Here is a 22,577-nt window from a genome sequence, read left to right as displayed (position 1 = left end):
TCAGTTTCTTAAGCATAAGGAGTGTGTCTTTTAAAAAAATTATCAATATGTTCCCACTATCCAATATGTAAATAGTTGTTCTGCATTTTTTAAAGAATAAATGAACTACATTTATGTTTACTGGCTTTTTTATAGGAGTCCAGAATTCAGCAGGGTTTTCATCAAGGACTCCAGTTTGAACTTGAGCTATGTTGGTCTTTGGGTTCAGAAATGCCTAGATGCAGTAAGGAACTAGAGAACTTGTCTCCCTGAGGACTCTATGAGACCTGGGAAGCACATGATGTGTGATTTAAGTGAGAGACAATCCCCCTGGGGGCTGTCAGAGCTATTCTGGACCTCAAGGATTGGCATCTTTGGGAAGCTATGCACATCACAAGATAGGGATGGTACCAGTGTTATAAAAGTCACGTTTGATTAGTGGATGTCAAGTGGAGGGAGCATGGAGGAGAAGCATGTGGCAAGAAGTGTGCTTCTTGGATTGTCTTCTGATTCTGAGATGCCTTTGGGCATTCCAAGATAGAAGTAGAAGGATGGTTTGATCTTTGTAGTAGGTGAGAATGGGAGCCAATGAAGGGTGAATTATTTCTGCGTGAGTGGTATCATCTATGCCTATAAGTTCATGAGGCCTGGAGAAATGGAGGTTACATTTCTGTCAGGAAAAATTGTTATATCCTGCCAGCTCATTGGTTGGTAACCTTTAGTTAATTAGGACAAGTGACATTTTAACTATACCTAATTGTCTTTCAAACGTCTGATTAGAAAGAAGTTCTGAGTTGGAGATTTCATGAATCAAATCAAATCCATTTTGAATTTGTCATGTGTATGTCCTGAAAGGAAAACCCATAGCCCTGGCTTCATCCTCAAGGAGAATGCAGATTCTGAATGGGAATGCCTGTTCTAGCTGGGAAACTCCAGAGGAGCCAGGTTGGCATTTTATTTACCTCTGTCTTCTCCATGGCTTGCCCTGGGTCTGGCACAGAGGAGACACTTAGGAAATATTTGTTGAACAACTTGTTATTTGAGTTCATAGCCCTCATGGGGGCAGAGTACATGTAAATTGTTCAAAAAAATCATTATTTTCATGGAAAAAAATGAACAATGGACTCAGCAAATCTCATAGTGCAAGGGTTCTGTATTTTTTCTAAATTAATTTTTCCATTCCTCCATTTTTCACTGTAACAGCTGATATTGGTTAAATTATTTCTTAGGTTTTATTCCTCCCTTTCCTTTCCTTTTTTTGTGTACCCTTTCCTCTCCTTCCCTCCATTTTTCCCTCTCTTCCTTTCCCTCATTCCCTTCCTTCCTTTAACTCTTTTTCTTTCTTTCTAGCAATGTTGGTGAAGTGTCACAAGCACCTGAAAGACAGTTGCAGACAATAATAACAAAAAATTAATGTCTTGCATGTCACTAGGAAATAGAAAACCAAAAAGCCAGAGGCACGCAGGCACTGCCACATCAGAAACGGAATTCTAGCTACACTTGTTATTTTCCTTTCCCTTTTGTAGCAGTTTGGTGACCTGTACATTCAAAAAGCACCAGGAATTAACTTGCTATATTAGTTAAGTGATAAAGGGTCTTAGTGACACAATAGTTGCTTAGTGCAAGTCTGTCAGGTACACCTTTTCTAGTAGTCTCCTACCTTAAATCAACCCATCAATTCATATCTATGGACACATGTATCTTTCTTGATGGACAATACATTATATGGGAGACAGATTGACAGGGACCCTAACTGACTGAGTTTGTAGGTGATGCTTTTATGTAGGCTTCTTCTGATGTTGGGAGGAGGGCATCACCACAATTTGGAGCATCCCTTGATTTTAAGAAAGTCCCAACACTGCCTGACTTATGCAGGTGGTATACAAAGGCATGTTTTCCTGATTTTTGTTGTAATTCATAATCCCCTTCTGCTCTCCTTGCACTTGGTCTCTTGGTCACCTCTGCAGTGCATCTGCTAGGTTGGGCAATGACTTTGGAGGAGCTGATCTTCAGGGTGCTAGGCTGTGGTGATTACCTTTTTAGGAGCTGTGGTCTGAAGGGGGAAAGTGATCTGGGATTTGACTATTCTGGACGTCAAGGGACTAGAGGCTCTACCTTCAAGCCCTCTCTAGGCTCAACTAGCAGAGGCCTTGGAAGCACTGGGGGGTCCCAGATAACCTTCAATCCCACCACGTATGGTCATCTCCTCATCTGGGATAATGAAATGTGAAGACTTGTTCACCAAGGTCCCTTCTGCTCTAGGAAGAAAGAAAGTTAAGCAAAGCTAAGGAAGGCACTGTACACTATATCCAGGAGTTCAGTAATAAAAAGTGTATTTCATCTTACAACCTAAAAATGCACAGGACGATTTTGCAATGGACAGCCCATGCAAAAAATAAAACTAGAATATTTGGGGTATAACTCCCAATCCCACTCCTTGTAAATTTCCAAAAATTTTACAAGAAGGACAGTTATCTTTGAGAGGAAAAAATGGCACTAGAATCCCTCCCCCTACATACACACACACACACACACTCACACACACACACACACACAGTCAACATCATGCCCTACCACAATAACAAAGCCCAAGAAGATGCTCCACTAGAAGCTCGGGAAGAAGCTTACCACGATCTGTTCCTCAGAGTGTTTTCTCTGGCTCATTTTGGAATCTCATATTATCTAGGCTGCCCGGGTGACTTCGTAGCCTCTATCATGCTTATGAAAAGTAGTAATACTGTCTAGCTCAGGTGAAATCCCTATAAATGGTGAGGATTCCTGAATTTCCCTTCCCAGAGGAAAGCATGCCACCATCTTGGAAAGCTGAAGTTGAAATTCAAATGAAACACAGTGATAGTGACCATGATTGATATGATACAGACGATCAACTTAATCCAGAGTTTCAGAATAAACACTCTTTCTAGACACACTATCACCCTTGAATACATTCCTGTTTTTTTTTCTCTAAATCCAGCCCACTGCCTCATGTTGGTTACCACACAGGGAAGGGCAGGTCCATACTTTGGGACCCAGAGGCAGGTCATCAATTCAATTCACCTAAAATGACCTAAAGTTTCATCTATATTTACTTCCATGCTCAGCAAAATATAGGCAGACAAATGTGTGTGCAATGGATTTTCAAGTTCAAGGTGATAATCAATTTATTAAAAACCAAAGCAATGACATTTCAGAAGACATCAAGACCTAAATGCAATTTAACCAGCATAAAACAGATATAAAGGCAACCAAGTCAAGAATGGATTTCTAGCATTCATCTAGTGCATTTTCCCTTCCTTAAGGTTAGAGCCAGAGCATTTTTCCTTCTTCTGGAGGATCATTTAAGCACACTTCCTCCTTTTGCAAAAGGGTAGAGCTCTCCCTAGTAAATAGAGAACATTTAAATCTCTGGCATAAAAATAATTCATAGCCTGAAAAGATGTATAGAATATTTAGACTATATTGCCCATAACCTGCAAAACCTCTTTAGGTCCAATCTTTTAAAACTTCTTTTATTTTCCATATTTTGAGAGATAAGTCCCCCCTACTACCAGTCCTTTTTAATACTCACAGATATGTCCAATGTGTTTCTGAGGTCCCAAAACCTCACCCACTGACGTAAAGTTTTCTTCCTCTACCATGAGAGGGACCTACAAAGCAGCTCCACAATATACGTGTTCCTACCCAGGAAGGACAGAAGTTGCTGTCCACCCAGTGTAAGCACTGTGCACTTGAACCTTTGACATTCTTTCAGACAAGAATCCAACCATTTCAACCCACTCATATGGAGCACATTTGCAATGATGATAGGGTGCATGGTGTTGGGGGTGGGGTGAGAAACAAGAGAGAGAGAGAGAGAGAGAGAGAGAGAGAGAGAGAGAGAGAGAGAGAGAAGGAGGAAGAAAAACAGTGGGGAGGCTGAATGGGGATATTTTGTCATCCTTAGTTTTCTGGAAATGCCAAGATCTGTTTTGTCTTCATCTTAAGTAAATGAGTTACAAGCTGTAACTATGTCAGTTCCTTGAAAAGGAGGTATACAAGGTACATTCCATTCCCAGATCAAATTAAACAATTTCCTCCACAGCAATCTACTTTCACTCATACCGAGGCTCAGCTGAGCTTCTCTTAATAAGCAAGGACTGCTCCATGGGAAAAGCTCTTTCCACATGCCCAGACCCTGCTCTTGCTCATATTTATTTTCCCTGATGATTGTGTTCATTCTTTCTGTCAAGTGGTTGCTAAACTGACCTTTTATTTCTCCTGTTTTCTTTGATCTTTTCTCTTCAATCCACTTTTCTAAACCATGAAGAAGAAAATTATTTTCCAGATCAGGGAAACTAGACAAGTTCTCTTGATAAGGAAGGTTCATCCAAGGAGAGCTACAGAGAAGTTTCACCAGAGTTGTACTCATGTGTGGCTAGAACTGAGATGCCAGGCTTGCTTTACTTGCCTTCGCTCTGGTTTCCCTGTCTGAGCCATCAGATGAGTGCAAACAACGTCTCTCAGCCTCTTTGGAAACCAGTCCCTCTGAGAGCTGGGTGCCTTCTAGGAATATTTCAGAGAGCTGTCCTCTTGGTCATATTTGACTGGCTCCTTTTGACGGTTTTAGCTTTTAGATCATAGCCAAAAGGATTGTAGTAAGAGTCAGAAGTCTAATTGTGTGACTATAGGCAAATCATTAACTTTTCTGAGTCTCAGATATTTCATCTATACAAATATGGGTCAAAGTTAAAATTTTATAATTCATTTTTAAAGAAGAAATAGAGATAATATATGAAAGATTGCCCATTTATGTGGTTTAAATAATTAAACAGCAAAATTCTGGCAGTTACAGCCAATATAGACAATTGACAAAGCAACAAAGTCTTGGCAATAAATGCTTTCATCACTAAGGAGACATTTTTAGATGGTTCCTACTCTGGAAACTGTTCTCTTCTCACTGAAACAAAGTAAGGCTGATAACATCCTCCTAAAGTGTGCTTGGAAGATCACAAGCACCTCTTGGAGGAGACAGGGAGAGTGGAGGAGAAAATATGTTCTTCGGGATAACATATAGTCAACCAGAGCATACACTGAAGCAAAGCAAACCCTCCTGAATCTTCAGCATTTTAACTGATGCATGCAGTATAAAATTAGAAACAGGACCATAAACACTATTATGAAGACTATACTCAGTTGGGGACACTGAACAAACATATATGGGAAAGTAAGTTCTCTCCGATTAGTATGAAAGCTCAGTCTTACCCAAATCCACATGAAATTTGAAATGGTTTGGAATACATACAAAATTGTTCCTCTTTTGTTTAGCACCTTCTTCCCCTCACGCATCATCAGTTTATCAGCATCTGATAGAAAGGCACGGTGTGACATGCCTAAGGCCCTACAATGCCAGGGTCACACTAGATATCCAGAATACAGCTCCTTGTCAATCACCACCCCCTCCTGGGCAGTCACTGTGGACCCACTTCTCAACCACATACCAGAGGGGCTGTGCTTCTGTCCGCCTTGCTGCTGGAGATGTTCTGGATGTGGAAAGAGACGATGGTCTCAACTTGGCCCTTCAACACAGCTTCGGCAGCTCTGCAGAGACAAAAGGGCAACATGCTAGACCATGTCTCTGTCTCACTCACTGTGACCCCAACTGGACCCCACACCGGACCTCTAAGGGACTGGAAGGAGAAGCACCAAGAACCACCGGAGATGTTGGATAAGAAGAAACCAAGGGGCTGGGGGTGGCTCAGTGGTGGAGCGCAGCCTGCCATGTGTGAGGCTCTGGGCTCCCGTCTCAGCACCATACGTAAGTAAGTAAATCAGCGACTAAAAAATAAATTTAAGAACAGAAGAAGAAACCAAGGGAAACATTTTATTATCATCAAACACCTGAAACTAAAAGACAGCCATGAATGTACCCCAAAAGAGGCACTAAAAAAAACAAAAAACAAAACCCCAAACTTTCTTCTTCTTAATGAACCTACTATTAAGGTATTTTATAGAAGATCCTAGTTCAAAATCCCAAACTGAGAAGAGTGAACACCAAAATCTCAAAACCACCCAGGGATAGGGAAAGTTAAAGTTTGTTAAGATTCACTTTTTATCTTAAGTGAAAAAGAAAAGAAAAAAGTGCATACAGGGTACTTTTTGATGAATAAACGAATAAAAATCAATTCAGCCATCCACTCAGAACATATATAGCAAAACGTTCACGGTAATTATGTTTAAATTCCAGAGGTTTTTCTTTTTAGTGTTTTTTTTAAATTTTAATCATTCCATTATAGACATTTACTACTTGGAGCATTTAAAAAATAATAATAAGCAAATTGTAGAAAAGTGTTTATTATACAATCACTCTTCTATGTTTAAAAAAGGTAGATGTGTATATTTGTATTAGCACAAAAAATTTCTGAAAGAAAAGTCAAGGAAGTATTATCAGTGGTTGCCTCTGGGGAGTAGGATGGGGAAGGATTTATATTTTATTTTATCTCTTCTTGTACTGTTAACTTTACATGATATAAGAGGGGAAAAAATCAATCTGCAAGGGAAGGGGAATAAGAATTAAGGTCCCCTCTCCCCACACACACAAGTGACGTTCAATAGCAGGACAGTGCCATCAACTTACTTATTGGCCATCTCAGTAGAAAACACATACACCACTTTGGCTGGAGTCTTCTGAGCAGGTGTGGGCTCTGGGGCAGTAGCTTGGCCATGGGAAGGGGTGGAAGACCTGGGGACTGTGGCAGTCGATGGGGTCATGGAGTGTGGTGTGTGCTGGGAATCCTGGGACTTTATATGGTCAGCAGAATTACATTCTAAAAGAATAAAAGACTCATTGTCATGGAAAGACTGAGACTCTTTTTTTTTCTGCCAGCATTTACAGCATCACAACACAAACCCACCTTGAGAATTTCAAGGAGAAATTTTCTTGTTAAGAGGAAACCTTCTTTCTACTTATAAAATTTCAAACACTCGTCTCCCTACATGACTCATTATAAAGCACCCTCCCTCCTCATTTCTGTAAATAGAATATATCCTTCAGATATCAGTACAACTGTACCTCCCTCCTGGTAACAGTTTTCAAACTTCTTGGACTTGCCTAGATTCCCCAGCTAATGGAACTCATAGTCCCCTAATTTCTCTTACTTCAGCATTCATGAAACTTCATTGTTTGTTTAACGATCAGCTTCTAGATACACTCAAATCCTTAAGGACGACTACTGCATCTATCTTACTGACCATGGTACCCCTAGCATCCGCATGGTGTTGGCCCTCATAGTAGGCCTCCCAAACTTAAGGAGGCCTTACAACACCTGAGGGAGGAAGGAAAGGAAAGGAAAGGAAAGAAAGGAATAGAGGTAGGGAGGAAAGAAAGGGGGAACAATCACCCAGGTTTTCTTTTCTTTTTTTTCCCCACAATATTGGGGCTTGAACCTAGGGCCTCTGAATGCTAGGCAAACGCTCTACCCTGAACTAAAACTCCAGGCCTTCTATTTTTCATTTTGAGTCTCCAGGCCAAAGACATGCATAAAAATGTGGCCAGACCTATGAGGTACCCCGTCAAATTATGTGCATCCCCCTGGGCAGCACTCAACAAGGTGGTTCCAGACTAGGCTCCAGTGAGTAGAAAAATGAGAAGAAACAGTTTTGTTATACCCTGTGAGAACTCCTGAACCTGACTCCTATTCTCCCCACTTGACTGAGCTAGCCTTTCTGGCCTCCAACAAATGTCAGAGGCTTTCCCTCATGACACCGACTTCCCTCTGAGTCTCAGGGATCTTACAGACATACCTTTCATGTCAGGGTCATCGTTTGGAGTCCCAGGATCTCTCTGATCAAAGGAGTCGGTGGAAACACTTGGCTCCCTTTTCCCCTTGCCCTTGGCACCATTTCCAGCCCCATTCTTCAGCCCCATGCTCCCACCTGGGCCAGGGAGTGCTTTAGGGGTATGGCCCCCACTCTTGGAGTCACAGGGGGATGGCTGGGATTGGCTGGCTGAGCCCCCCTGTTTACCCTGATTGGAGAATTTGGAATCCAGCTGGGGGTTTCCAGATGGGGACATCACTGTAGGGGGACGGACCATCACCTCCTGCTTTGACTTAGGGCTACTAGAAGAAACAAATAACAAAAGGAGATAAGACACCAGGCACAAGAGCACCAGTTTCCTTAGTGGGTCCAGGAAACCCTAAGGACTAAATAACCACCCATGTTGCACCTCAGCCACTTACTCATTCCCATTTCAAAGCCATCCACAGAGGACTGAAAACAGTGGACTGCCAGGTCCAGGAACCCTGGTCACATGGGGACCCATCTCTAGGCCTTCTGTCAATAAAGGACAATGGTTTCTATGTACATAGGGAAGTGACTCTCACACAGAGACTACTTTAGAGTCAACAAACATGCACCCCCAGCCTGGTGACAGACAGCTGTGAGGAGAGGCCAGCTTCCCTGCTGGGAAATGCAGACAGTCCCAGAGAGCAAGAGGGAAACCCACTGGTGCGTGGAAGCTTAGGGAGATCCTCCAGGATGCGAATCTCTCCCAACGGTGCATTTTCCCAAAACAGGGTAGACTGACCACTGCCCCAGTGGGGGAGGGAAAGGCTCCTTTCAAAATGAAACTCGAGAACTGGGTAGCAGAGGGAAAGCTGGCATGGGACTGGGGCGACCTCAGGCCCTCACCTTGCCAAGGTTAGCAGACTGTCCTGTTGGTCTTTGTATGCGAGTTTTGGCAAGGTGTGCAGTGGTAAAGAGGAGAGGTCCGAGAACGATGAGTAAAGAATACTACAGCGAAACTACATAAGCTTTGTTATTAGCCCAGTGACTCTTCTGTTCCTATTCACCACTCCATTTCCCTTCCTTTCCCATTTGGTGTTATCTGTTTCTAACCCAACACACAGTAAGTGTCTGTGGTGCACCAGGAATCCCCAAGGGGCCATGGGGAGTGGCCCTTGCCCTCACCTCTGTGCGTTTCCTGATGGAGAGTTCCTCACTTTAGGGTTACTGGAATGCATTGATTGAAATCCTGAGCTTGCAGTCACAAACAGGGACGGGCTCACCGAGTTCCTCTCGGGTTATCGCAGAAGCAGCTGCTGGGAGCAGCAGCAGTGGCCCACTGCTTGCTTGGCATGTCCCTTAGCACTGACCACCTGTACACCTTTTTCCTCTTTGTTTTTCTCTGCTGGGGAAGTGGGTCCTTTCTCCTTGCAGCTCCCGCATTCTCTGGGTGTGTGCCTCCTGCTGCCAAAGGAAAATCTCGCATCTCCAGGGCACTCTACAAGAAAAGAACACCCCAAAATGGTGAGACATAACATAACACAGAAACATAAAACCACATCACAACAGGATCAAGAGGAAAGCACCAGCCAACAAAGAGCCAGCGAGATCATCCCTCAGCTTCCTGCAAAGTTAAAGGAAAGGGCGACACTCCTATCCTGGCCACAGGTTCTGGTGCTGAAGTAGCTGAAGAGTGACTAAGACCTTATCCCAGCACACAATCTCCCACCCAAGCAGCAAGATCCAGGCATCTGTGAGCAGAGGAGAAATGCAGTTTAATCTTTACCACTTAGTCTCCTTCACATTTCTCTAATTCTGAATACAAAATCCTCAAAAACATTTTATTCTTTTTTCTTCTAAAACAATGCTTTGAAACCACTGGGAAGTTCAGATTCAGTGACTCTCTGCTATTTTAGCTCTGGTGGCGAAACAATGGCACCAAAATGTAATAAACCGACCCCAATTTCAAACCAGGAATCCAATGAATCTATGCTTATTTTCTTAGGGCCTCAAGGGCGGGGAGACATGAAAGGAGATACTTCTGAAAACAAATATTGAGAAAATACTAAATACAATCAGTTCTGTTCCCGATTTCCATGATCTTTCTATTAAATTATGCCAAATATGTGTCTTGTATTCTCACTGCTTAATGACAGGGACTTTAGGCATGGGTAAGCAAGGGAATGATCCATAATTCTGAAGGTAAAAGAACATCTTTGAAGGCTAATATATTTTTTGAGCCAATTTGTAAGGCTAATGTGCAGCATAAAGGTCAAGTAAATATTCCCAAACATAGCTACAGAATAAATGAGAAAGCCCTTTATTTAGGGAAGCCCAGACTGGCTAAGGGAAAATCCAGGTATACCCTGAGTCAGTCCCTCCCCTCCCTCCCCTCCCACTGCTGGTGTCTTACTTCGGAACACAAGACTGAAGGGGGAGGTCATTAAGTGCAGGACTAGCAGCTGAAGAATCAAAACGTGACACAAATAGCTCAGTGTTGCAGCTTACATGTGTTTCCAGAGTTGAAAACTGGACTAATACCGGGAGGGTCAGTTATTTTCTAGGTTTTGGCAGTATGATTATTGCCAAGTGTTAAGTGTCTATTTTGTCATTTATAAATTTTTACAGTCCCAACCACTTTACCTGGGATACAGAAGGAATTCATGGAAGTTCTGAATATACACACTTTTTAAATAGAGAAGGCAGGAAAAAGAACTAGAACAAAGCATAGGGAATGTTTCCAGGCTAAACATTTTGTTTTTAATTTAAGGTTGTATTTTATCCCTATCACCTTTCAGCCTTTTTGCTTTTCCAGTTTAAACTATAAAATGGATTGTGTTTGTCCCATCTAACAGAGAATCATAAAGCATTCTGTAGCTTCCCATTCAACATCAGCAACCTCTGGTAGGGAGGAGCAGCAAATGCATCCGCACAGACAAGGCTATTCCAAACCCTTTACCTCAGGGAAGAAAAGCAGTTACCCCTGTACAGGGCCCGTAGCTCCTGGTCCCTCCCGTCTGTGTCACACACTGACCTGCCCGAGTGCGTATTTTACCCCTGTGTGAAGGCTGTGTCTCTGAAGACAACTCCTGTTTCAAGGTCTTTGGTTTTTCTATAACACTCAGCACAACACACTAAGAGAGTTGGGTCTTCTGTGACTTACTTGGCTTCTCACTGAATGGAAACACCCAGCATTTGTGTTGCAATCTCTTTCCAAAGAAATACAAAACATATTACAAATATCAAATCTCTATTAATCTGCCACGAATTTATGATGAGCTGGTAGCAAGACTCTTTCTAGTAATAATGCTGTGACCATAAAACACTTTTATTTTCAAAGTACTTCTACATATAGTTCCTTATTCTCTTATCACCCCAAGTTCTAGGCCTTCTGATAGTAAGAACAAATGAGCAAAATTCTCATCTTTTTGTGGGGGATGGCAGGGGGTGCCAGGAACTGAACCTAGGGACACTAAACCACTGAGCCACATCTCCAACCCTTTTTATATTTATTTTGAGACAGGGTCTCACTAAGTTGCTTAGGGGGCCTCACTAAATTGCTAAGGCTGACTTTGAACTTGTGATCCTCCTGCCTCAGCCTCCCGAGTGATGGGACTACAGGCGTGCACCATGACGCCCAGCTCATCTAGATTTTGCCAGGGATCCCGATCCCTTCCTTCTTGAAACTGACCTCATTTGGTTTCCCTAATACCATGTTTCCTAGTTTTCTCCTAGCGCTCCAGTCACTCTACACCTGCTTCCCTTGAGGCCTCTTCTCCATTCAGGCTCTAAAGCCCAAGCTCCTCAGGACTCGACTCTGGGCCCTCCGCTGTGCTCATCCTGGAGTTCTCTCCATGCCGACAGCTCCCAGATCCCCACGAGGCTCAGCCTCCTTCTGCGGACTGCACCCACCCCTACACTTCACACTTCCCCAGACAGGTCCAACCCTACAGGATCAAACATGAGTTCTTATCTCTGTGTAGTCTTCCTCCTTCAGTTTCCCACACTTTAATAAATGTCTCCTTTATCCACTCAGTTGCTCATGTCAGAAATTTGGGAGTCATTCTTGACACTTGTCTGCTAACCCCCATGTCAAGTTTGGACATTTTTGTTTAAAGAATGAAGTCTCAGCTTGTTTCTTCTTCAGAGAAGGAAAGTTCCTTAAAACCAGGAATCTACACGGGATTCTGCATTACATTCTTCTCACAGCATCCTGCATTTTTCCGTGTTTATAATTACATGTGTAATTATGTGATCATCTGTGTAACATTCATCTCTAACAGAACACCAGAAGCTCCATGAAGGTGGGGACGAAGACCGACTTGCTCATCCCTGTATTCCCAGAACTTACTACAATGCCATGAAAAATATTGGTTTTTATCCACAAAGAAAATGATATCAACATGGAGAAGAAATATCTGCATTCTCACACTCACTATAGCATTTACAATAGCCACGATATGGAATCAACTCAAGTATCTGTCAGCGGATGAACAGTTAAAGAAAGTGCGTTACATTCATGCACACCCTCTGGAATACTATTTGACCATACATTTACAACATAGATGAAACTAGAGAACATTAAGTGAAATAAGCCAAGCACAGAAAGACAAATATTGCATGATCTCACACACAGAACTGAAAAAAGTTGAACTCAAAGAAGTAAATAGTAGGATGGTGCTTACTAAGGGACAGGAGGTGAAGAGGGGAGTTGGGTGATACAGAGGGGAAAAGGTCTGTGAAGCAAAGCCCAAACTTCCTCAAGACCACCTTTCAAAGCCAGGCCTGTGCCCCAGCGCTCTCTCCACCAGTGTACTCACCGAAACCCACCCCCCCCCGTCCCGTCACGACACTGCAGTGCTCATCCTGGAGGTGGGGAGTCCGGAACCCCTTTCTTAAAGGTGATCTCACCTGGAAGATGGTAAGTAGTGGAAAAAAATTCCTAAATAAATTTTAAAAAATAAACCACATCAATTTGTCACTTAATACCTTAAGAGAAAAACAGGTTTCCCACTTATTCTAAAATATTAATTGACAAGAAAATTGTCATCTCCATGTAAACAGAACCTACTCCCAATTATGAAAGGGTAGATATACAATTTGCAGATAATCCAAGACCCTGTGGCTTCTCCTCCTTCCCAACTGCGTATTTCACTGTCAGACACTAGAGAAATACTGGGTGAAATCAAAATTTATTTTTCTACTTTTGAAGTTTCTGGGCATTTGGTCAGGGTACTTTTGCTTCTGCCCATTTCTTGTGAGTATAGAGAATTGAGCACTGATTGTAAAGGTGAAAAGACAAAATTCCAGACGTGCTTTTGAATTGACAAAGTGAAGACCATTCGTGGTTCCTCCCTCCTCTCAACTGTATCTCTATAGGGCAAGCATCCAGCAAGAAAATGTATTTTCATATACTTTGGAAGGAACTTAGGGCTGAGCAACCTGGCCATGTGATCTCCTTTTATTCAACCCCTACTATGTGCAAAATGCTTAAGATTAAGCCAGCAGAACAAATACTGGTCAAGGAGAACTATTTTCAATATTAGTCCTCATATACTAGAGTTCTGACACTAAGCCCCCCGCCTTTGCCCAGAATTTATAGTTTTGAAATTGCAAGGAAGAACATTTCCAGACTGTGTTATGGCCAAATTATTCAGAATTTTTAAAAGGAGACTCTATAGGTTGATGTAAAGTTTTAGGTAAATTCATAAATAAATTTGACCAAGCTCAGAATCATCTCTAAAATTCCAATTTCAGCTCTGACAACGATGCTTTCCTACTTTCCTATTCTAAGTTTATTAGAACTATGTCATGTTTAACAAATTTCATTTCTATGCTATGACCACTACTCCATAAAAGGCATAGTATCAAACTTAGAATGTGCAACTACAAGGCCTCAGGATTCCATTCCGAGCTCATTCTTGACTTGTGGCATGCCAACTAATAAAAGGCTTCTTCTCAGCAAAAGTACACAATAGGAAAAACCAATCTTTCCCCACCAGCAGGAAGACTTCAGAGGAAAGTAAACTCTACATAGGGTATGTCTAGACCTTGGTCCACATAAAATATCAATGTATGTTTTTGTACTTATGAGGTAAAATGTATCTACTGACCTTCAATAACTAGAAAACATTCAAAGAAAGAAAAAATTCATATTAAACTGAAGAATCTCGACAACATTCAAGCACTTAAAAATGAATTTCAACTACTTGATTTGAATCATTTAGAATAATAGCTACCCAAAGTAGTATTTAGAATAAATTTCCCTTCTTTGTGAAATTCTCCTAGATTGCCAACTGTCCCCCATATGTCCTCTATGGCCACATAGCATTGTACTAACACTATTATAACACCTATAAAACTGTGGCACTATTATATATACACAGGGGACTCCCTGAGGACCATGTCTTTCATCACCTCAGCACCTGACACCCAGGAGAAACTCAATAAAAGCGGGTTGACACCTGCATCATAATGGGATTGAGCACTGCCACCTTCACCTTGCATTTCTAGGAACCAAAGGTGCCCGGGCAAATGCCTGTTCAACCCCCTACCACCTGTCTTATTCCTCAGTCTTCTGAAGTGACTTACGCTCAGTCCCTGCTCACAGAAAAGTATAAGGTAACTGCACTTGCAGTTTTGACTTGCATTTATTTGATGACTTTTACCTTAGGAACTGCTAGAATAATGAACCAACACAATTGTAGCTTAGAAACAACCCTATGGATACAAAAACAAAAACCCCCCAAAATGCAGACCGAATCCCAGAAGTTATGGGTTTATTATCAAGTTCTTTACCTTTCAAGGTGTTCAATTTGCTCTCTTCTTCTACATCAGGACACAAGAGCTTTCTGAGAATGATCTCTGCCACCCAAACAGAAGGAAATTTTTAAATCAAAATGGAAGGACACTAGCTAGTCCCACATTCAGTCCTACAAGGACAAGATGAAAGTTAAAGTTTATACCCAAGTTCATACTGATTCCAAAGAAAACCACCCATTCCACAATTTTCTGTGGTCAAAGCAATATCTGGAAAAGGCAATAAAAAAAGCACGCTGGTCAAAAATGGGAAAGGAAGGCAAAACCCACTAGAACTCAGAATACAAGTTGGAGATACATACCCTGCAGCCCAAATCTAGACCACTGAGGAATAGTTATGATTAACAGGTAACTGAGAGCTTATAGAGCAAAATTCACCAGACACAAAAATTTCATATGAATTATTGTTTTTAACTTTTTCCACAGTCAAGAATAGCCACCATAGGTTGTAAAATTGACTTTTATTTCATATGTCCCCGTTTTTCAAGTGGTAGAGATACTGAAAGATATCACAAAGCCTAAAAGGCAAGTGTCCATAAGAAATGATAATTTAACTTCCCCAAATTGCTTTGTCTAGGAAAAAAACAATCCACTGGTTTGCAGCAGGCATTCCCCAACCTGGGAATCACTGACTCCAAAGGCTTCTGTGGAGAGACTTCAGGGAGGAGGTGTGTCTATGGACTTTTTGGGAAAAATTTCTTCAACTGTGGTTATAGTTATAATAATTCATAAAAGTATTAGCAATCCTGTGACTATGTTACCAAAATAACCACAAGACATTTTCATGTCAACATTATAGTTGTTGTAAATACCCTAACATAACTTAGTATAGTCATTGCTACTTCAAAATTATAGTATCATTAAACTGAGGCTACATTTTATTATTCAGTGTGTTATAAAGAAGAACATACATCACTATACCACAATTAACATTTTGATAACTGTTTACATTTCATAAGCAATTCTATGCATTTTATTTTGTGTATTTAAAAATATTTTCAGAAGGGGTCCTTTGTTAAATTGCTAAAGGGGTACATGGAATATAACAGTTAAGAACCCCCAATCTAAAGCAAATAAAGTTTCTGCAGACTCAACCATCATATCCCCGAGGCCAACAGAAGCTAAATCATCCCACCACACTATTTCATAGCTGGAGAAAAGTAAACTGCCAGGAAGCAGAGAAACACATTCAAGGCCACATGCACACAGAGTTAGCAAAGCCCAGGTGAGCACTCACAGCATCTATCTTTCCATTCTCTCTTGGTGACCTTTGCTTACATTTCTGCAATTTTCATCAGTATTCCTATTTTGCCACTAAATGGACAGAGGTAGTACCTTTCAAAATTAATATAAAACCAAAGCTCAAACAGAACAAGACAGCTTGATAAGCTTGTTGCTATAATTGGTACAACAGCTGAATTTAGTGTGCTAGTGAGATGGTAATTTTGTAGAGGTGAGAAAAAGTTAAGACTACATAACCTCATTCTCAGAGGTGTACAAAGTACTTTGGAGATAAGCATTAACTTGATACACTGAAATGCAGTTATGGGTGGTTCGAGCGGGTAGCATTACCACTTCATAGATGGGAGAATAACAAGAGATTTGTTCAAAGTCACCATAAGGCAATTGGAGAGCTAAGGATTCCACGTTCAGGCTTTAACCACTGATCCAAGCCACCAGGATCAAATATTTAGTTGATTACACGCTTGTGAAATCTCTCTTTTTTCTCCCACAAACCCAGAGTATTTTCTTTTGATTTACAAGAGCAGACACTTCTGAAGGCTAAGGGGGAAACATCTCATACAATAAATTTCAATGTATACAAGTACTTTTTGCTTCTGCTAGTCATCTAAACTTCCAAGTTAAGAATGGTTTGCACAAGGGCCAGTTATGTACTACTCGCCTTATAAAAAGAGAACTACATGAAGACTGTAATTTCATCTTTTAGCCAATGACCTCCATGTCTGTCTATCCTATTATCACCTTAAATTCAGTACAGTTATTACAAAAGAACATGCTAATGTTTCAATACCAAATCTCTAGGTCATAAAACTACCAAATGTCACACACACACACACACCCCACTCTGAACTTTTCTAAAACTTTAGATTTTCTCTTCTTATCCAACCATCAAACAATTAATGGAACCACCAGTTAACTAACAGCTCCTTTTATTTACCTCTCTAATAGTCTGGGTCTTTTTCAGCAGTAAATAAAGAGGACTGTCTTAAATTTTTATTTAGCAGCATTATGTTTATATACACAAATATTTCTTCCTTGCTAAACTTCCCAGTCACTGGGAATCAAACAATCATGTTGCACTGTCTCCACAATCACAGATTCTAAACACACGAAGTCTTACTATCTAACATTCTTTTGTCCCCTCCTTCCACTTTTCAACTATTTTACAACTTAGACTTTCTGTCTGCTAATTGTGATTCATCAGGTTGTGCTCAGTGGACAAGAGCCCAAATCTTTGCCTCAAGAACAAACATTTAGCCGGGCATGGTGGTGGGTGCCTGTAAATCCCAGAAGCTCAGGAGGCTGAGGCAGGAGGATCTAAAGTTCAAAGCCAGCCTCAGCAACTTATTGAGGCCCTAAGCAACTTATTGAGACCGTGTCTTAAAATAAAAAATAAAAAAGGGCTGGGGATGTGACTCAGTAGTTGAGTACCCCCTGCATTCAATTCCTGGTACAACAAACAAACATTTAATTCCTTAATAAATCGAATGCTAACAAACACTTCATCACATAACACTGACCAAAAGGTGGCTTCTAAGCCCCTCATTCCTTTTTCCACGGAGCCACCTGGGTCCACCTGACACAGGTGACTGGCGTCACTGCTGGCTCACCTTGGAGACTCTAAGACCAGAGATTGGAGACTCTAAGACCAGCTAAGGCTCTGGTCCCCTGGTCCCCTGCCCGCCGGTCTGGTAACTTCCCTGGCCCCGGGCTGCCCCTGGGGCTCGCCCCCTGACAGCCTCTTTCCTAGCTCCCCCAGCCCAGGCTCCGGGAGGGCGGGCTCAGGCCTCCTCCTGGAGGCTCGGTGGCCTCCTCAAAAGGCCCCCAGCAAGACTGTCACAGGCCTCGACCCTCCCTGGGGACAGGATGGCAGGCCCTGCAGTGCTCTCCTGGGGACGTCTCCGTTTGGCCAGTCCCACCAACACTCACCAGTGACATCTTAACAGTCGCGGCAACTTTGGAAGGCGGCGGCCGCTCCGCTGCGGGCGCCTGGGGCGCCGCGACCTCACCTGCCGGCCCGCCCCTCGGCACCCGCCCGCCGCCCAGCCGCCGCGGCCCGCGAACTCTCCAGCACCGCACGCTCCCGGGTCGCGGGTTCCCGCCTCTGCCGCGGTCGCGCTCCGCCCCGTGTCCCCGGCCTGAGGCCCGCTCGGCCTCGCGCACCCCCGTGGGCGCCCGCCCGGACCCCGGGCCTCAGCCAGACCCGCGCCCCCGCCCGCCGCTCTCCCCGGGGCCACTCACCCTGAGGCGGGCGGGGGCGCGGGCGGCGGCGGGCGGGGCGCGCGGCTCTCAGCCCTGGGGGGCCGGGGCCTGCGGCAGCGGAGGCGTGGCGTCTCCCCCCAGCGGCGGCGGCGGCGCCATCTCCCTCCCGCGGGCACACATAGGTTCAATTGTCCGCCCGCGCCTCCCCCTTTCCTGCTTCCCCGCCCGGGACCGCCTCTTCCCTCCCCTCGGCCCTCCCCCAGCCGAGCCGCGCCCAAGTGGGAGGGTGGTGGCTGAGAAGAGGGAAGAAGAAGTAGATGGAACAGGAAGCTTTGGGGACTCCCCAGATGGACGAACCCCAAGCTGACCAGTGCATGAGAAGGATCCCGTCCACCTCTCACGATGACTACAAGTAATACATGTTGAGTGGGAATATAACAACAACTTGCATTAAAGTAGAGTCACAATAATCCCAGCAGAAAGATATATTTAAAAAAATATGAAAAATCAAAAGATCAAGTCACCCTAAACATCTTTCAACATTTCAATTATCAGTCCCATTGACACCACAGTAGAGGAAATACCATAGAAAAAATTTAGCAAGTTTATAGCTAAAATGTTCAATGAGCTAAAAGAAGATGTAAGGAATAAACTTATAAAATAGGAGAAGTGAAAGAATGTTTCAATAAAGACATAGATATTATGAAAATGGAACTCATAGGAACACTGGAAACATGTCAGTAAATTACATTAAAAATCATCGGAATGGGCTGGGGATGTGGCTCAAGCGGTAGCGCGCTCGCCTGGCATGCGTGCGGCCCCGGTTCAATCCTCAGCACCACATACCAACAAAGATGTTGTGTCCGCGGAGAACTAAAAAATAAATATAAAAAAAAAAAATCATTGGAAACACCACAGATAGTTTAGATCATGTAGAAGACAGATTTTCAGACCTAAAAAAATGAAGTATATAATTTTAAAACCAAACTTAAAACTAAAACTGACAATTTTTAATAAAAGCAAGATGTTAAGAGAACAAGACAGAATATTCAAGAATTTGGGTATAACATTAAGAGACCACATCAAAAAGTTATTGGCATTGATGAAGGCACCAAAATAAAAATCAAAGAATGAACAAGCTTTTCTATGAGGTAATATCAGAATAATTTTCAAATCTTAGAAAAAATGAAAATCCAAATAAAAGAAGCATTGAGAACCTCAAATAGGCAAGAGCAAAACATATCTTCTACAAGACAAATTGTAATTAAAATGCCTAAATACAGACTAAGGATAGAATTTTGAAAGTCCTGAGAGGAAGAGTGGAGGATCACATTTAGAGATGAGCCAATTAGGATTTTAACTAATTTTTGAGTCTAGACCCTAATAGCCAGGGAACCTTGGAATAATACTTAACAAAGAAAGTGGGTGCCAACCACTGTATGCAGTAAACTATCCTTCAGAATTAAAATAGAATTAAAAACCTTCCATGATAAGCAGAAAATAAAAGAATTCATGATGAATAAGACAGCAAACAAAACATAATAAATGAAGTATTTAATACAGAAGAAATGAAAAATAAAAATTAGAGCCAGTGTAAGGATGAATGTCACTGGAAGGATAATCAATTAAAGGTAAATGAAGTCTGAATTGACCATTAAAAATAGAAAGGCAGGAAATAAAAACATCTTTCTCAATAACACTGAATATTATGGTCTAAACCCCCAAATGAAAAGACATAAATTGGCAGAATGGATCAAAACAAGACCCAACCATACGTTGTTTACAAGAAACTTGATTTAAAGGCAAAGAATGAAGGTGAAAGGATAGGGGAAAGTATGCCATGCAAATGGATACCTAAAGCAGGTAAGAGCATCTACTCTTATATGACATTAAGTAGACTTATAGTAAAAATTAAACATAAATGACAAAAAGGGTCACTTAATATTTGTTATGGGAATAATCCAACAACAAGGTATAATATTGCAAAATTTCTGCCATGAGTATTGATGCTTACATACATAAAAGAAACTCTTCTCAAAAAAGAATGAAATGAACCTCAAATTTCAACACTTTTATCACCATTAGATAGACCATCCATACATAAACTAAGTAAAGACTCTTCAGAAATAAAAATCACTATTAATAAAATGGATATAACAGACACCTATAGAATATCTCACTTAACAACAACCCAATTCACTTTCTTCGAAATAGCATTTAGAATTTTCTCTAAACTAGATCACATTATAGGGCACATATCAAAGTCTTAGGAAAAAATAATAATACTTTGCATCCTATCACAATGAAATAAAATTAGATATCAATATGATGATACAGCACAGAAACCTTTCTAACACCTAAAGATTAAGTAATAGAACTTTAAATGAGGAGTGGAGAATAGAACACATCAGAGGAGAAATTTAAAAACTCTCAGAAATAAATGACTAGAGATAGAGTAGGATAAAAGCAATTTTAAAAAGAAAATTGGCAGCCTTGATATTCTATATCAAAATAGAAAAATCCCAAATAAATAATCTAATGTTATACCTCAGGGGTCTAGTAAAAGAACATACTTAATTTCAAAGTCAGTAGAAGATAAGAAATAATTAAGATCAGAGCTGAAATTCATGATATTGAGGAAAAAAAGATCAATATAACAGACTTGATTCTTTGAAAAGGTAAACAAATCCTTAGGCAAACTAACTGAAAGAAAAAGACAGAATACTCAAATGGATCAAATCAGAAATGAAAAAGAAGATATCACCACAAACACTTCTGAAATATAGAAGATTATTTGAAACTAAGAAATTTATAGTCCAATAAATTGGAAAATCTAAAAGATATTGACAAATTTCTAGACATATGACCTACACAAATTGAACCATGAAGATATAGAAAACTTAAACATAACAATATCATTCAATGAGATTGAAGAATCAATAAAAATCTTTCTAAAAAATAAATGCAGAATTAGATGGATTATGGATTTTAAAGAATTAATACCAGTCTTCCTCAAATTATTTCCAGAAATAGAAAGGGTGGAAATACTGCCAAATTTATTCTTTGAAGCCAGTATCACCCTGACACCAAAATTAGCCCAAGACACATCAAGGAAAGAAAACCTCAGGCCAACATGGACATAAAAATTTTTAATAAAATATTGGCAAATTACATTTAAATACTTAAGACGAAGATAGTCATCATAATTAACTTAAATTCATCCAAAGGATGAAAATTGATCCAACATAGGTAAATTGATAAATGTAAATCACTACATATATAGAGTTAAGAACAAGAATCACACGTTTAAATAGATGCAGAAAAAGCATTCAACAAAATTAAGGAACCCATTTATGTTTAAAATGCTGAGAAACTAGAACAAACTAACCTCAACATTTTAAAGGCTTTATATGACAAACATAAGGTCAACCCTATACTGAATGGAGAAAATATTAAAGCATTTCTTCTAAATTCAGGAATAAGGCAAGAATGTCCACTTTCATGATTCATATTCCATATAGCTCTTGAAACTCTAGCCAGAGCAACCAGAAAAGAGAAGGATGATAAAGGGGTATAAATAGGAAAAGAAAACTTCAAATTATCTTTGTTAGCTGAGGACATGATTTTATATTTAGAGGAGTCAGAAACCTCCACCAGATAACTTCTAGTGCTGATAAAATTAGCAAAGTAGCAGGACACAATACACATAGATCTATCACTTTCCTATACTGCAATTATGAATCTGACCAGAAAGAAATCAAGAAAAGTATCCCATTCATAATAACCTTAAGAAAAAAAAAAAAAAAACAGCTGGAGAGAAATCTAACCAAGGGGTTGAAAGACCTCTATAATGAAAACTATTGAACAACAACAACAAAATACCAAGAAAGAAAGAAAGAAAGAAAGAAAGAAAGAAAGAAAGAAAGAAAGAAAGAAAGAAAGAAAGAAAGAAAGAAAGAAAGAAAGAAAAAGAAAGAACTTTGAAGTTGGAAAGACTTCCCATGTTCTTCAATAGTCAGAACTAATATTGTCAAAATGGCCACATTACCCAAATATTATACAAATTTAATGCAATCCCCATCAAAATATCAATGTCCTTCACAGAACTAGAAAAATATAGTTCTAAAATTCATTTGAAAAATAAGATTCAGAATAGCCACAGCAATCCTGAGCAAGAAGAGCAATACTGGAGGCATCACAATATTGTATTTTAAACCATTAGAAATAGAAAATACAGAGACATACTCACAAAGACACAGTTATATGATACTCTACAAAGTTTTTAACAAATGACTCTGGGAAACCTGGATTTCCATATGCAGAAGAATAAACAAAATCATTATCTTTTGCCTTGCACAAAAGTCAACTCAGAATGGTTCAAAGACCTAAGAATTAGGCCAGAAACTCTGCAACTGCTATAAGAAAACATAGGTTAACATCCCATCAATTTGGCAAAGACACCAACCTTCCTAACAAGAGCCCTAAAATGCAATAAATAAAACAAAAAATCAAGCCCAACCAAATATGCACATATAGTTATATATTTACGTCTATCACCAAAATAAATATGTTGA

Source organism: Urocitellus parryii, unplaced genomic scaffold, assembly GCF_045843805.1.
Source record: "Urocitellus parryii isolate mUroPar1 unplaced genomic scaffold, mUroPar1.hap1 Scaffold_35, whole genome shotgun sequence".
In the NCBI taxonomy this organism is placed as follows: Eukaryota; Metazoa; Chordata; class Mammalia; order Rodentia; family Sciuridae; genus Urocitellus; species Urocitellus parryii.
Note: the sequence above shows the minus strand (reverse complement) of the source record.